At 40.4% G+C, this 17,271-nt stretch overlaps 1 pseudogene across 1 annotated transcript; it reads left to right on the top strand.

Annotated features, from left to right (window-relative positions):
• Positions 1-477: 477 nt before the first annotated feature.
• LOC143598500 (UNC93-like protein 1 pseudogene) lies at positions 478-5,106 on the top strand (annotated as a pseudogene). The gene is made up of 3 exons (XR_013147119.1): positions 478-610; positions 3,568-4,222; positions 4,664-5,106. The product of XR_013147119.1 is annotated as an UNC93-like protein 1 pseudogene (transcript).
• The last annotated feature ends 12,165 nt before the right edge of the window (positions 5,107-17,271 follow it).

Genomic DNA, 17,271 nt, shown 5'->3' with positions numbered 1-17,271 from the left:
GCTCGCGAATCTCATCGGCTTGTTCTTGAATTGAAGGAATCCTTCCTTGAAATGGCGGGAAGCTTGACGAAGCTTGATTCCTTAATTGCTCCAGATATTGAACATATGGATCGACGTAACCGTAGCTTGGGTTTTGGGAAGTGAGTGATCCATCCATTGAGCTTGATATCTCGTCGGGGTTTCCAGGATGCTCTTCTTCCGGTTCTTCCTCATTTTCTTCTTCAAGGTCTTCCTCTTCTTCGGGATCCTCCTCTTCTTCGGGATCCTCTTCTTCTTCCGGTTCATCTTCCTCCATAGGTTGTGTAGTTTCGTTCTCCATTGGGGACATCTTGAAAATTTCGTAGGGCATCATTACCCTCATTTTGGGCTTGCGGGATGGCCTTTCGTCATTGTGGGGTTGCGAGTTGACTTCATTCATGGTGGAGCTTCCAGTTAGCCATCTCTGTGGGTTAGAGTGGCACTGCATCCAGTCGGAGGATGGGGTTCATGGTTCTTCCTTTATGGGTTGGTCTGAAAGGAAAGCATAGGATGGGTGTGCATTTGGGAAATATCCAGTGGGATAGTTTTGTGGTTCTTGTGATGGTTGATAAGTGGGAATCTCCGAGGGATGGTATGTCGGTATTTCAGAGGGTTGATACATCGGTATGGTTGGTGGGTGATAGCTTGAGTGTCTTGGTGGTTCGTTTCTTGGTGGACTATCGGGAACGTCTATTGGGTAGTGTCTACTTCCGGGGTAGTACACAGGTTTGGTCAAATCGTGTTCCACATCTTGGTCAAAATACGCTTCATAGTATCCTTCACTCATGTTATCCTCGGGGTAGGGTTCAGCGATTCCAGCCTCCTTGGCCTTGCGTATAAAGTTTGCGATATGAGCCTTGAATGACATCTACATTGTGGGTGGTTTATAATGTGGAGGGAAAGAAAAGGTTACCAGCCTATCTTATCCCTAAAACATATAAACAATTATTTCTTATACTTGGATCGAAGCTTGGGTATTGTTTTATGATACCCAATTCGCTAAGATCGATGGCTCTGATACCAACCTGTCACACCCCTATCTTAGGCCAAGGCGTGTGACCCAATAGTTGGTACCATAATTATAAATAAATCCGAGTACGTTAATTTGCGGAAGCCTTATAAAACTTTAAGGATCGAAATATAATATTTACATATATTCAAAAGACGGGATTATAATATACCCGTTTAAGTTGTTAACAAAACATTAATTTTTATATTTACAAACCACCTATTAAGTGTTTTACAAAACAAATCCGAGCCATCGGATTAAAGTGTAGCACTTCGATATTCCAAGTGCTAATCTTGTTCACCTGCAAAATGTAAGAAAATACGCCAGCAACGAATGCTGGTGAACATGCTGACGCAAAATATTTCTTTTACTTTATTACCCCTCGGGACTATGCCTGCCTTGGCCCAACGTGGCTTAGGAATAACAAAGTCAAATAACACATTATAAATATGAGCCTCTACTCTAGGTCACCTCAGCAAACACCGCAGCGTTCGACTTAGTTACGTACCCGTAAATATACACAACGGTCGTACTCCCTGCAGGAGAGCGTCCTACGACCAAAGGTGGTGCGATCATGCCCATTCATCGCATAGTACCACCTATGTAAGGATCCAGACATACGTATACCAAAACCTGAGGGCTAGGTTTATACCCTTTATTTATAACGGTTTTAGGAACACATAGTTCCTTGTAAACAATTTCAAATAACATGTTTGACTCATTTTAAAATAAGTAAAAGTTTGGGGGCGTATTCACCTTATCTTGTTAGAATCGGCTTCACTCACCGTCCAAGGGTCTTTCCCTTCTTTATCTCGCACCTATAGTACGAGTATAAATATTTGTTAGTCGGATACACGATCTGGCTTAAGACCTTTAGTCTTACTTTATATCTCGATGAACCTCTAGTTCATTTATCTCATTTACTTGAAAACCTTTAGTTTAAAATTAATTATAAACCTTTAGTTTATATTAAAAACCCGGCGTTTCTTCTTCTCTAAGAAACATATTCTTTTTATTTTATTATTTAAGAATACTCATTATTCATTAAATAATATTTTCATAACAAAGAGCATACATATATACTTACACACATATATACGTATCAATATTCAATATCTTTTCTTTCATTCATTTCTTTGTTATGTTCTCCTTTTCTTTTATCGAGGTATCGAGTATAACCTCGACTTAAGACTTAAGCCTTTAATATAATATTATATTATATTGAATTGCTATTACGCCTAACCTTATTGGCGTATTGGAAACCCTACGAAATCGAGCAACACTTCGACGCCGCTTTACTTCTTGATTGATTCTTTCCTCGACACGCAAATCGATGAATGCCAATCTTCAACACACGATGGCACGTACTTCGAGAACAAACACCATTCTTGGTATGTATGTGGGTGGAGGGTGGCACGCACTTTGAGGAAACGTCGACACGGAAATCGAGGATCGAGACACGTTTTATGAGGAACTATGGCACGCTTATCGAGGTATGGCTAGAGAAATTTTAGAGAGAGAAATGAGATCTGATTTTGGTGTGCATAAATGAGCCGCCCTTGGCCACTATTTATAGACAATTTTCTAAGTCCCATTGCGTACCGCGCCCGGTCCCTGGGCACCCGTCGCGTACCGCGACGTAGCCCAGGTGAGTCACCCAATAGGTCTGCCACGTGGCGACACGTGGCAGACGCCGCTCCACGTGGCGACACGTGGCGGAGGCAGACGTTGTCACCGTGTGCCACGTGGCACACGTATCACACTTTGTCAGACACCCCATCGCGTACCGCGATGGGTGTTTCTTTTCATCCGGGCGCGTACCGCTATGGGTCAAGAAAACAGAATTTTCACTTTTAACCCTCAACTTTGGAATTTGGTCATTTCAGTCCCTAGACTTTGGAAAGTTGATACTTTGAACTCGAAATTTTCACGATGTTACACCAATGTTTTTTAAAATTTACTTAGAAGCGGTATGTTAATTTTTTTAAGGATCCCATAAGAATTAGTATTTGGAACCCATATAACTAATATTGATGTGGCTTGGTGGATACTTCCTTGTTTTTCCAGTGAAAGGTTGCAGTTCAATCCATACAATCTCCGATTTCGCTGTTTTCCTTTTCTGTTTTTCCTTCCAGCACTATTTTTTTTGTTGTTTTTACTTTTCTTTCAAACGTACTAAATATTAATTGCTGTTTTTTTTATTAATGGTTTTGTGTTTTAAATGTTTAAAGTCACTCACTGTGGGCTTTAGACTTTGCAACAAACACATTTAAGAATTTATAATACATTTTTTTCTCATTTTGAATGACATCATGTATTATGTGTTTAATTATGACTTTGTTTTTTATTATGTTTCTTGTATCGACCTGATCCGAATAACAACCGACCCGATAATTTTGAACACCGAAAAAATGGGACCCCATTGACCAAAAATCTTGGGTTCGCCACAGGCTTCAAGTATTGTTCTACCTGTTATTTATTGATTTTATATACTAAAAAGGTGATAACGAATTAAATAAAAAACGTTAATTCGTAAAAACGTTATAACCGCCAGACCGCCGTCACGGTCAATGACGGCACGTACATCGGGTTTATGGTCTTTATGACCGTCGGGACGGTAATGTCCTTGACGATTTTGCACCCGAGTAAGGTCATCCGTAACGATGGAACCCGCTGTACCAATGTTAAGTATTCTAATGTGGGCACTGAAGTAATAGAGATCGCTAAATTATTCGCAAACTGGAAGATGCTGTTAATCGCACCCGCGGCGTGGGGGAGTAATTTTTTTTATACTTACCAGTTCAACAATGTGAATGGGGCTTTGTTTAATTTGAGGACTAGAGGGTTGAATAATGTGTTTTATTGGGGGGCACAGATGTTTGGGTCCGTTATGATCGGCCGTATTATGGATTTTAGTTTTAAGAGTCGGAGGACGAGGGGTTTGGCGGGGATTACGGTGGTGGCGGTGCTTGGGACAGGGATTTGGATTGGGGGGTTGTTGAATCAGAGAGGGTATGATTATGATGTTGTGGTTGTCAACAAGAGTGTAAAGGTTCTTGATTTTAAGAACTCTGGGAGTGCTTTTGCGGGGCCGTTTGTCCTGTATTTTAGTTACGGGTCGTTGGATGCGATGTTTCAGAGTATGATTTATTGGGTTATTGGTGCTTTGGCTGATGATTCTGTTATTCTTAGCAGGTAATTGGCACAGGTTTTGTGTTGAGTTTATAAAAGGTGATGTTATAGAGACGCGGTGCACCAAAAGTGTGTAGTTATGTTATTCGGGCTGTATGGTATGATAAGGTGAAAAATGTCACACAGTCAAATCACAGGTGAAAAATGGTCATATAGGTCGATTGAGGTGGGTTTAACCAAACTTACCACCCGCATGGGTAGTATGACAGCCAAAAATTAGTCGTACAACTCAAATCATAGGGGCCCCTATAAGATCTATGTGACCATTTTTCGGTTATCATACGCCTCATATGACATCATACGACACGCATGACACATTAGTGGTGTCTGAATAGTGTGTCAATAGTGTTTCCTGAACTGAGTTAACCAATATTACACAAAAATGATAATCTTCTATTATTTTCTTTCAGTATTTAATTAAAATTTTTTTGTTGGGTGTTTTAGATATTTTGGATTCTACAAGGGGATACAAAGTGCTGGAGGGGCGGTTGCATGGCAGATTGACACACATAAAGTGCCATACATGACTCAGTTGGTAGTGAAATGGGTGCTTACAACCATAAGTTATCCTTTGTTGGCTCTTTTAGTCATAAAAAGTGCAAAAGATGAAAATAAATTTTCAGAAGATGATGAACAGACCCCTTCTGGGTTCCCAAAACAATCTAATGATGAGTCTATAATCACAACTTAAAAGAAGATCATTAAAAGTTGAAAACTGTTGCGTTTTTTTTTTTTTTTTTTGGTTTTGAAGTTGTAAATGTTGTCCACACAGCATGGTTGTTTGGAATGTAGATGGTGTTGGGAAGCCAAGTATATAGTTGTTTCTTGAATTTTATATATGTTTACTTTTGTAATTTAGGAACTTCAAATTAAGACCAAAAAGGTTGCCTAGGTAGATAGACTTTGTGGGGGTCATGTTCACTTTTTTTACGCGAAGATGTTCAAAGTTTTGTTTTATGTTATGTTCAAAGTTTATTGGACTATCTTACTTAGATTGTTATGGGGCGTTTGCCGTTTGGTTTGTGGAATTTGTCGGAGTTGGAATTAGAATTGGATTTGGAATTAGAAGAATCCATTAAAAACCTGTGATGTGTTTGATATTTTTAAGTTAATTTATGGAATTGGAATTTAATCTATATATATATATATTTATATACTACTAGGTTAGGTACCCGTGTACAATGCGGGTTTAACAAATTTAATTTTATAAATCTAAAACATTCAAAATAACAATAATTATATTTGGTAGCATGCTTGTTCACATATGGCCGGTGGCCCGGTGTATTATAGAAATGAGAAATATTTGAATGATCATGCTAACACAAAAAAGTATAATCAAGACATTTATAAATCAAACGTTATTTATTTTCACTTGTAGTTGAATAATTATAATTATGTACCTCTTCTTAAATTCATCAATTTCATAAATTGGTGAATCCATAAACAACAGTGTCACATCGTAACTTTGTAAGCATTAGGAAAACTTCTATCCTATGCACAAGAGACATAAATTCGTTTATTTTATGAAGTATAATGAAATAATTAAAATATTCCTTAAGTACTTTGAAAAACTGTAAATTTCTGAATTGAACAATAATAAAAGTATGAATTTCTTGCTTTTTTTCCCTATAGTTTAACATGTGCTGACAGTATTCATTCCACAAGGTTAATATGATAGTTTTCCATAATAAGATAGTCTACATAGTTAACATATATATAAACATAATTGATTAACAATGAACATAAGAAAAAAAATATTTTAATTCTCACTCTAGATCTTCTAATTTGATGTTCATGTTAATTGCTTCTTTCCCATCTCTCATCGGGTTATGCTCCATCTCATAGCATTATGCATCCGATAGTATCTAAGCTGGAATGAAAGTTACAGATTAGCATTTTATTTTTGTTAAAACGATTAATTTGGTATAATAAATCAATAATAGAAAATCTAACCAACTCTAAAGTTTTGAATCAAGGGGTCTTCTAAAATGGAACAAAAACCATTGAATGTGAAACCTTACTTCCACACTTCAAAGTTGGTGCATTTTGTAAGTTGTGTTTTCTAACGAAAAGATATTTCTCCGCATGCTTCATTTTTACCCCATTTTTAGCAAGCGTAGGCCTATAAATAAAATAGTATTGATTCTCTCATAGGTGTCTTATAGGTATAAAAAGTTTTTACTGAATTAAATGTTTGTTTTGAAAACATAATAATTTTCATAATTTGTATAAAAGGTCACGAAATTTGCCGTTGACAAATACGTTTGTAAAATAACTGCATATGTAATTTAGCACGAAAATTGCATAAATATGTAACAAAAAATTTGCAGTTATTAAAATAAGTTGACATTTAAAAGTTGGAACATGACTATAATTGGGGTGTAGACGGTTGTTCTATTCATAGATGATATTCAATTTGACCTGCTTCTACTCTAACCCAAGACAACTTTTTTTTTAATTTGACCCTTTCGAACCTAACCCATTCTAACCTGACCCAACTCGTTTTCCAGCCCTTTATTCAATCATATAGAATGTGATGAAAATCTAAATTTAAGAATGCTTTTTAAGTAAGGTAATAATGCTAATGAGTATAGCATGTAAATGGCTGCCATCAGCAATGGTTTTTGAAAATAAATTCGACAATTTGCTTAACTGCATATGTAATTTAGCACGAAAATTGCATAAATATGTAACAAAAAATTTGCAGTTATTAAAATAAGTTGACATTTAAAAAAATAAGTTGACATTTAAAAGTTGAAACATGACTATAATTGGGGTGTAGACTGTTGTTCTGATATTCAATTTGACCTGCTTCGACTTTAACCCAAAACAACTTTTTTTTTTTTAATTTGACTCTTTCGAACCTAACCCATTCTAACCTGACCCAACTCGTTTTCCAGTCCTTTATTCAATCATATAGAATGTGATGAAAAACTAAATTTGAGAATGCTTTTTAAGTAAGGTAATAATGCTAATGAGTATAGCATGTAAATGGCTGCCATCAGAAATGGTTTTTGGAAATAAATTCGACAATTTGCTTATTAATAACAACTAGTATTTAGACCCGACGCAACCGCGGCGGGTGGAGTAAAGTTGAAAAAAACTGGTATCCAAATAATGGTATAAATAATTTAACTCCTTGGCTTGGAAAAAAAATTAATAGCAGTATGTGACAAAAGAAACAAACTCATACACGTTTGAAAATGTTAACGCTAGTCAAAACACAGATAAAAAGAAGAAATATACAATAAAACCATAAGAAGAATTTGTATAACCATCCAAAGTACATAATAAGCAAAAACCATTAGCAGTACTTCAGTACTTCCAAACAGATGCAATTCAACGTTGATCAAATACCACTAAAAAGTTATTCAACTCTTGAAGCCTACAAAATGGAAATACATAAAATTAGAAGGAAAAAGACATCTGTTGTTATTTCCAAGCAAAAAACAGGTGGATATTGAATTAAAGAAGCAAAGGAGACACAAATTTAGAAAGTAGAAGCATTATTGAACAACTAAATTTTGGTGTGGGTGATATTCTTTTCTGATTGTGGTTACTTGGTTAGATAGAAAAGTATATAGAAAAAATTAATGACATGAGATAAAGAAACGACCTTTTGTTTACTCAGCTTGAGAGCAACAATTTCAGGTTCTTTTGTTGGTATATCCAGGTAGATCCAAGTTCAACCCCCTCTTCATCTTTTACGGAAACAGGAGCCTCTTAACATATCTTGAGTTGTAAACCTAAACAACAATTGCGGTTGCTTCAAACACAAATAGGCCCAAATAAAATTAAAGAATAAAGATGAGTGTGAAAGTAAACTATTGTACAATAACAATAACAATGAAGAAACACGGATCTACTCCCCACTAATGGGTCCTAGATCCAATGAGTCCACAAGGTAGGATACGGTTACGGCCAATACGATATGAATACAATCTCCAAAGTCCGGTGACGTGAATCCTGCAAAACAGAACACCGTGAGCTCGTTACGGGAAGGACAAGGTGGGGGGTCTTCCCGTAACCACCCTCCGGTGTGAGAATAAGTACCGTTCTGATGAAGAGATAAAGTACTTAAGTAAATTGAGAGAGTACGGTGATGGTGAATGAATACCTCATGATGATTGAGAGGATATTTATAGCCGGAGGGTGTAAGGAAGTGATTGGGCCAGCTGTCCCTTTAGAAGATACCTCATAACCGTCTGGACGCGTGTCCGTATATGATAGGTTTAACTTATACGCTGCATGTGCATGTATAACCACCTGGACACCTGTCGCTTTATTATTGGTTGACGGGGTAACATTGGCCATGTGCACGGTTATAACGGCCTTGTCACGTCTCACTAGCTAATTGGTTGAAGGGTCACGTATTGCCCAAGAAAGCATCTTGGTAAGTCTTCTAGAAGGTAATTGGTTATTGACAGCTGTCCCGAAGCATTACCTTGTAGTTATTTACGCGGAAGGATATTCCTTCATGCGGATGACTTTTGAGGGTGCTGTGAAGCTTCCGCATGTGCTATGAGGGTATTTCTCCTCAGATGATTATGCGGATGGTTTATATGCCCCCGGGTGCCTTATGAGGGACTTCTGATTGACCCGCGGGTATTTCTTACGGGTATTTGGGTCCTTTTGGTACCCTACCTTTATAAGTCCCCCCAGTCCAGTGTTTCTTCCATGTAAAGTATTTTATGCGGGTAAATTCTGGACTTAATCGTGGATTTGGGGATTTTTAATTTTGCAAGCTGGTGAGAAATATCTTTTGTTGCTGTGGATAATCATGAAAAAGGACAAGTTGATCACTCGCAGGCGTGTGTGCAGGTGACAAGACGTTATTGACGGCTGTTACTGTACCCAACTGTACAACATTTTCCCTTTTTCGAATTTTCCGCGTGACGTGGCGATATGCGATTAGGTAATGTATTTCTCTCTCCACTGTTCATATCCCATCACATTAATTGCGATGAGCATAAAAGGAAGAGAAAACTTCCTATTGAAGCTTTATCGCCTTTGTTTTTTCCTTCTTTTTTCTCCTTCTGATTTAGAGCTTTGGAATTTCTCCATAACCTTTATACCGAAATCGCCTGCAATGTCGAATGTTCAAACCGAAGTTGATGAGATAGAGATCTCATGGGGCTACTTTGAGTATGAAAGATTACTAGAGACGTATGGCATTCCACCGGAGTGGGAACCGGAATTTCCCTCACCGGGTTCTATAGCTAGTTTATCTCCACCTGGTAAAATGGCTGTTTATGCCGACTACTTTACCTGTGGGAATTTTCGTCTTCCCTTGACGAAATTCTTTATGAATTTGTTAACCGCCTATGGAATTCATTTGTCTCAACTGCATCCACGTGCTGTGATGCGAATTCGACATTATGAATTCGTATGTATAGCACGCGACCTAGTGCCACATGTTGATCGATTTCCGGTTTTCTACCGTCTTGCCATCCACGATGGTTGGTATTCCTGCCAAGGATTCTCTGACCGAAGTATTGGATACGAGGTCGAGAAGGTGCCCTCTGACTGGCGCTGTAAATTCTTTTGGATCTCTGAGGACGTGGTGCCCGTTGCCATGGACCGACGTCTGGTTAATTCTCGCCTTCCGGATGTTGTTACAGCTGCCCATGAAGGGCGTGATTGGTTCCGTACTCTAATGGCGGAACCAACACCAATGCGGGCGCTACCAAAGGAAGCCCTGGTGTGGGCAGGCATGAGCCGTTTATGGGCCTCAGAGTTTATGAAGCCCATTTTTGTTGACTTGTATGAACGTAAGTTACCCCTGCTGTTTTTCCTTCTTTTTTGAAGTATTTTATGATTAAACTTCATATCCTTTCAGGTCGAGGTTCTATGTTCAATGTCCTTTTTGAGGATAGAGGTTGTGTCCGACACAGCATCCGAGACGCCGGGGACATGCCTATTCTCGAGAAAACTAAATCCCGTTTCCTTTTTCCAAAGAAGGTGCGGGCTGAGCCTGTTGTCTCGGACGCCACCTTCGAGACATGTGCGTATGTTCTAAACCCTCATCCGCTTATTGCTATTACTTCTGATGGGACGATCGCCACTTTATTATCGAGTGATGATGGCGGCGATGGTTGTGACTTTTCTATCTCCCAAGAGGAGAGGGAATCGGATGACGATACACGTGAATCTTCTTCTGTCTCCCATTTATTGGCAGAATTAGAGAAGAAGAGGGCTTTTCTGGCTTTTCAAGCAGGTCAAGCGGGCACCAAGACTGTAGATGCTGAGGCAGGGCCTTCCAAAAAGAAACGAAAAACCCATTGTCCTAAAAAGCCACAATACTGTCTTCCTGATCGCATTGACACGGTAGAAGGTACGTATTGCTTTTAAAATATTTTGCCATTTTGGACTGTTTAGCTGAACGTAACTTTTGTGAAGATCCATCGATCTTACCAGAAAATGTGTCCGAGAGGTTGCCTACTTCAACCCCTCAAATGGAAAAGCAACCTTCTCCTCTTCCGGAAAAGGAGGTAGAAGATCGACCTTCTACTCCGCCAAGTACTACCAACGTGGAAGATCAACCGACCTCTCCTCCAATTGATGCTACTATAGAAGGGAGGGTGTCGACTCCTTCAGTTGACACTTCAGCGGAAGATCCCAACAACCAGTCTGGGAATGATAATCGTTTTGACTATCTTTTCCAGGCTGGGGGTGGTACAGGTTTTCAGGGGGATGATCCGCCTGTGGATGCAGGGGGTTTTAGGAGTTATGAGACTCCTCCGCGCCCTCCTCCTCAATAATCATCACCTTTCCCAGCTCACCTATAGCCCTCAGGTTCCCGCTATTATGGGGATGCGAACTTGGGTGACAGGCATGATTTGTTTGTTCCTCCCTTTTGTATGAGTTTCATGAAACATTGTGCGCCCCCTGCTGAAATGTCGTATCAATGTGACTTTTCCCGCCATGACCTTCATACAAATGTAGCCTATCATTTGACCAATGCCTTAGCTGGTAGCCAAGAGGTTTTATGTGAGTGGCTCACTCTAGGTGGGAAAGTGGGGGAGGCTCGCCGAGCTGCTGAGGCTGCAAAGAAGGAAGCTGAGGAGCACCGTGTCGCGGCTCATACTGCTAAATGGAAGCAGGTCGACGCGGAGAATGCTCTCAAGAGCGAGCAAGATCGTAACGCTGCAGCTGCTCGCCGATGGAAGGAAGCTTGCGAGAAGCAAAATTCCCTTCTTGAGGCTGCTCGGGCTAAAGATCAACAAGAAAGGGATGATTTGGTTAGGGTGCAAGGAGCAAACTTAGCCCTGGAAGATCAAGTGTCTCTCCAGGGCACTCGAATTCAGGAACTTGAGGCTGAGCTGAAGGTGCAGAGAGAGCAAAATGATCTTAAAGACAAAAGTGCCCTTAAGGTTCAAACTGCTTATGACTCTCTCCTGCAGGCTCATGAGAAAATGGTTGCGGAATCCCAGGCGTTTCAAGCGCGAGCTGAGCGGGCGGAACAGGACCGTCAGTTGTTCCTCACCCGAGGGGCTGATGCTGTAAGTTTTTCCTCTTTGAGTGTTCATTGCTTATTTCTTATTTTTGATATTGAAGACTTTGTATTTTTGTTCTAACAGGTCGTCCGCCATATCAAGGGAAGTAAGGAGCTTACTGACAGCTTTGCTAATGTAATGACTGCTTCTTCTTCTCTTGGACGTGTGATAGGATTTCATGAAGGAATGAACTATTCTCAAAATAATCGCTCATTCAAAGATCATCCTCTTCATGGTCTTGATGCCAAACAGGAGCGGAGAATAGGGTTGAGGAACACGATGATCTGTGCTTCCCGCTCCAGGACATGCTTCCGGAATTTGCTTATGCTAATGATGGTGTGCGACAATTGAAAATCTACTTGGATGAGGAGTTTGAGGATGACTCTTCGGAAGACACGTCTTTGAAGGTTCCGGAAGACACAACCACCTCGAACCCTTAGAATAGGTTTAGATGTTGTGACTTGTAACTTTTCTTTCTATATTTGTAGTATTTCCCTTTGAACATTTAATGAGAAAAAGCGTTTTGTCTTTTGTGAATACCCAACTCTTCTTCTTTCTTTTTTTTTAGAGAAAATACCTGTAGAAGATATTTTTGAATTTTGAAATTCGGATAACTTGTATGACGTGGCGGGGAGAGAAACTTTTGGGAGCAACTGACAGGACGTGTATGACGTTTTTTGACAGTCTGTCTACAGTTTCTTGAGTTTCCTGCCTGACGTGTCAATCATCGAGTGGTCCGCGGTTTCTCTCTCCTATGGTACACCATCAATTGAATTAATTGCAATGAGTATAAATATATCGCCTGAGGCTCTATACAACTCTTACTGTTTTCTCACTCTTTTTCTTTCAGACCTTCAAAGCATAAACGTTTTTATGAGATTTCTTTCTTCTTCATATTCAATGGCCGAAGAAAAGAAAGGTACTCCTACTATTCACGATGTCGTTGTACATCTTAAGGATAAAGATTTTAAAGATGTCGTAAACGGTGTATGGTCTGGCCCGGAATGGGAACCAGAACATCCGGCAGAAGGTTTTCTTGCTACCAGTCCACCACCGAAGAAGATAGCTTTATACGTGGATCACTTTACGACTAGGAATTTCCGAATTCTGGTGACGAACTTTGTCCAGTCAGTTTTGACAACCTATGGGATTCATATTTCCCAGGTTCATCCTTTTGGGATGTTACGAATTCGACACTTAGAATTTTGCTGTCAAGTTTGAAATCTCGAACCGACTGTCGGCATGTTTGCCGTATTCTACATGATGACTTTCCGCGACGGATGGTATAACTTTGCTTCTACCGGGAAGAACGTCGTAGGCACGGAGTGGATCCGCAGCCTTCATGGCTGGAAGCCTAAATTTTTCTGGATCCGAGAAGAAGTTATTCTGTTCCCGATGACCCATCAGAAGGCGGAAGACACCATGCCAGTGGTTCCGGCTTCCGCTTACGAGGGGCTTTCTTGGTTTAACGCTTTAACTGCTACTCCAACTCCCATGCGCCCGATCCATGAAGCGGCGATGGTGAGCGCGAAGATGAGCCGTCTTTGGCCTTTCCCCTTGCTGGAACCGTACTACGAACAGACTAACAAGAGTAAGTTTAGGGAGTATTCCTTCTCCTGTTTTGATACTTTTCCGATTTCTGACTGTAAGCATTATTCGTGTAGGTGAGGGTTCCGCCTTCAGCACCTTGTTGGATCATGAGGGGGGGAATGATGGTGCGCTGCCCTATCGACGAAAGGGATGCTCCTTTCCTTGAGCACTCCCGCCTGAATTTTGTTTTTCCCACCGCTTTTCGCCCGGAACCATAGTCTCCGAGGCGATGTATGCCAAAGGTGAGGCATACGTTAAAGATTGCATCCAAAAAGATGAGGGCATTCTAAAACCCCGACCTGTGACTGCTGTTACTTCCAGCGGGGTGATCGTACTCTTTTCTTCCAGCGAAGAATCATCACTTTGTGAAGGAAGTTTTCCAGCTGATGCTAATAAAGCTATGGATTCAACTGCAGGTCTTACCTGGCAGAGAGCTACCACTATAAATAAAGGGTGTAAACCTAGCCCTCAGGCTGTGGTATACGTATGTCTGGATCCTTACATAGGTGGTACTATGCGATGTATGGGCATGATCGCACCACCCTTGGTCGTAGGACGCTCTCCTGCAGGGAGTACGACCTTATGTGTATATTTACGGGTACTTAACTAAGTCGAACGCTGCGGTGTTTGCTGAGGTGATCTAGCGTAGAGGCTCATATTTATAATGTGTTATTTGACTTTGTTATTCCTATGCCACGTTGGGCCGAGACAGGCGTAGTCTCGAGGGGTAATAAAGTAAAAGGAATATTTTTGCGTCAGCGTGTTCACCATCATTCGTTGCTGACATATTTTATTACATTTTGCAGGTGAACAAAGTTGGAGCTTGGAAATGACGAAGTACTATGATATCCGATGGCTCGGATTCTTTTTGTGAACTTAATATCTTAAATGGTGGTTTGTAATTATAAACAAATAATCTTTTGATAACTTAAACGGGTGTTTATAATCCCGTCTTTTGAATATATATATAAATGTTACACATTTGATCCTTAAAGTTTTATAAGTCTTCCGAAACATAACGCAACTCTGAATTAATTACAAACATGATACCAACTTACAAGTCGCACTCCTAGGCCCTAGATGGGGGTGTGACAGGCTTGGTATCAGAGCCATCGATCTTAGCGAATTGGGTATCATAAAACAATACCCAAGCTTCGATCCAAGTATAGGAAATTATTTGATTATTTGTTTTAAGGATAAGATAGGCTGGTAACCTTTCTATCCCTCTCTACATTCTAAACCACCCGAATTAATAGATGTTATTCAAATCTATGATGGAAAATTTTGTTCGCAAGGCCAAGGAAGCCGGTATAGCCGAACCCTACCCTGAAGACAACATGAGCGATGGATATTATGAAGCGTTCTTTGATCAAGACGTGGAACGAGACTTGTCCAAACCCTTATACTATCCCGGAAGTAGGCACTACCCGATCAACATCCCCGATAGTCCACCGAAGCCAAGTGTTGAGGCACCGAGGCATTCAAGCTATCATCCACCGACTATGCCAATGTATCAACCGTCAGAAGTACCAACATACCACCCATCGGAAATCCCAACTTATCAACCCACGGGGGTACCACAATATTTCCAACTGGTTATGTACCGCCAAATCCACATCCGTCATACACCTTCCTTTCAAATCGACCCATAAAGGAAGAACCACGAAGCCCGTCCTCTGACTGGATACAGTGTCATTCTGACCCATGTCGATGGTTTACCGGAAGCTCCACCATGAATGAAATTTGCTCCCAACCAAAGAATATCGAAGGGCCGTCCCAAAAGCCCAAGATGAGGGTAATGATGCCCTTCGAAACTTTCAAGATGCCCCAATGGAGAACGAAACGACACAACCAATGGAGGAAGATGAAAATGAACCTGAGGAAGAAGAACCCATTGAAGAGGAGGATCCCGATGAGGAAGAAGATCCTGAAGAAAATGATGAGGACCCTGTGGAGGAGTCTGAGGAAGAAATGGAAGAAGAGCATCCAGAAAACCCGAACGAAATATCAAGCCCGATGAATGGATCACTCACTTCCAATAATGCAAGCTATGGTTCTGTGGACCTGTATGTCCAGTACTTGGAGCAATTAAGGAACCAAGCTTCGTCAAGCTTCCCGCCATTTCAAGGGAGAATTCCTTCCATTCAAGAACAAGCCGATAAAATTCGCGAGCAGAACCAAGCTGCCAAGACATACCTCTACCTTGCATCCGATCAAACTTATGTGCCATATCCTGAACCCTGGAACCATTACGAGATGGTAACACTGGGTTATCGCGACCCACCTCCGCATTACGGATATCCCAACATAGTCCCGCAGTCATACGAAGAACATCTGGGTCGTGCATTGCATGAGACCGACGACTGGAGGAAGAAGGTAGATGAGACAGAGAAGGAAAAGAAGAAAGTTGGAAAATCACTCCTTCGTAAAGAAGAAAGTTGGAAAATCACTCATTCGTAAATGTGAAGAAGTTCTTGAAGGACTGGAGACGGTGGTGTGTGATGAAGACTTTTATGTGTAAACTAGTATTGTATGATATATGAATAAAAGAACGTCTGAAACGTTCTTATGTAATGATAGGTTCAACTATATATATCATGGAAACGATATATATATGTATGTGTATTGTAAAAAATATATATATATATATATCCTTGGATATATATATTGATGTGTAATAAATAAATGCTTGTTTAATAAAAGAAATGTTGTTAAAATTTCTGACTTAATTGAGAAAGATAAAAAGAAAAAGATGTCTGAACAAAGCAATAATAACGAAAACGCTCGAAAAGAAAAAGAAATGAAAGACAAGGGGAAAGGCCCCGAAAACAAGCGAGAGGAAGAAATTCCCGAGAAATATATGAATAAAATCCAAAAGATGACAAAATATGCCGTAAGAGAAGAATCTATGAATAGATCCCATTCTAGGAAATCTCGAAATTCTCAATCTGTTAATCCTTCTAAACCCGTTAAATCCCTTCCTAATCCCTCTCGAGTTGAAGAGAGTGTGCATGAGTCTAATGCCGACGGCGGAGTTAGACATGAGTTCAAGAAACTTAAGATAAGCGGTTGTTCGTTTAAAGATTTTAAATACTATGGACCCAAAGAGTTACATTGTGATAAGGGAGCCATTTCAACCGTGAGATGGCTCGAGGAGATGGAAACAATCGTAATCACAAGTAAGTGTTCCGAGGTTGAGAAGATTCAGTATTCAGCCCTTATGTTTAAGGGTGAAGTGTTGGAGTGGTGGAATGCTCTGTTAATGAGCAAAGGAAGAGATGTAATGTACGGTATGAGTTGGGAAGATTTTAAAGCCTTGTTGATGGCTAAGTTCTGTCCAATGCATGAGACCGATCAGATTCAAATGAAAATTTTGAATCTCAAGGTCGTTGGGACAAACCTCCGCGAGTACAATACTAAATTCCATGAGTATTGTCGCCTTGTTCCCCAGCTGGTTAACCCAGAGTTCAGCAAAGTCACAAGATATATTTGGGGACTTTCGCTGGAAATCCGCGACATGGTAAGGTACCACAAACCACTGACTCTGCGATGGAGTTGGCCGGTTACCTAATGGGCGGCATGATTCATAACAAAGAAGAAGACAAGAAGGTTACGACACCAACAACTCAAGGAAGAACAAGTGGAGGAAATAATCGTTTCAAGGGTAAGGGTGTGAACCAAAGTCGATTTAATTCAAACGCCCCGCAATTCAAGACATGTAGGAGGTATCACAAGGGCCGTGGCAACTTCGCCCCACCTCCAAAAGTTTGTGAATCTTGCAATCGCACTTGTCATGATGCTGCGGATTGCTGGAAAAAGAGGATGACTTGCTTTAACTACAAGGAGATGGGCCATCTAAGTTTTGAATGCCCAAAGAACAAACCTGCTGGTGGTGGTGCGGGTGGTAGTGGCAAGGACAAAAAGGGAAACACTCAAGTCTTCGTACTCGACACAAAAAGGGCCGCT

Source organism: Bidens hawaiensis, unplaced genomic scaffold (genome assembly GCF_021521415.1).
Source record: "Bidens hawaiensis isolate Kalapana, Puna unplaced genomic scaffold, B.hawaiensis_p1.1 tig00050473_1, whole genome shotgun sequence".
Taxonomy (NCBI): Eukaryota; Viridiplantae; Streptophyta; class Magnoliopsida; order Asterales; family Asteraceae; genus Bidens; species Bidens hawaiensis.
The sequence above is the reverse complement of the archived record's forward strand: the minus strand, read 5'-3'. Positions and strand labels throughout refer to the sequence as shown.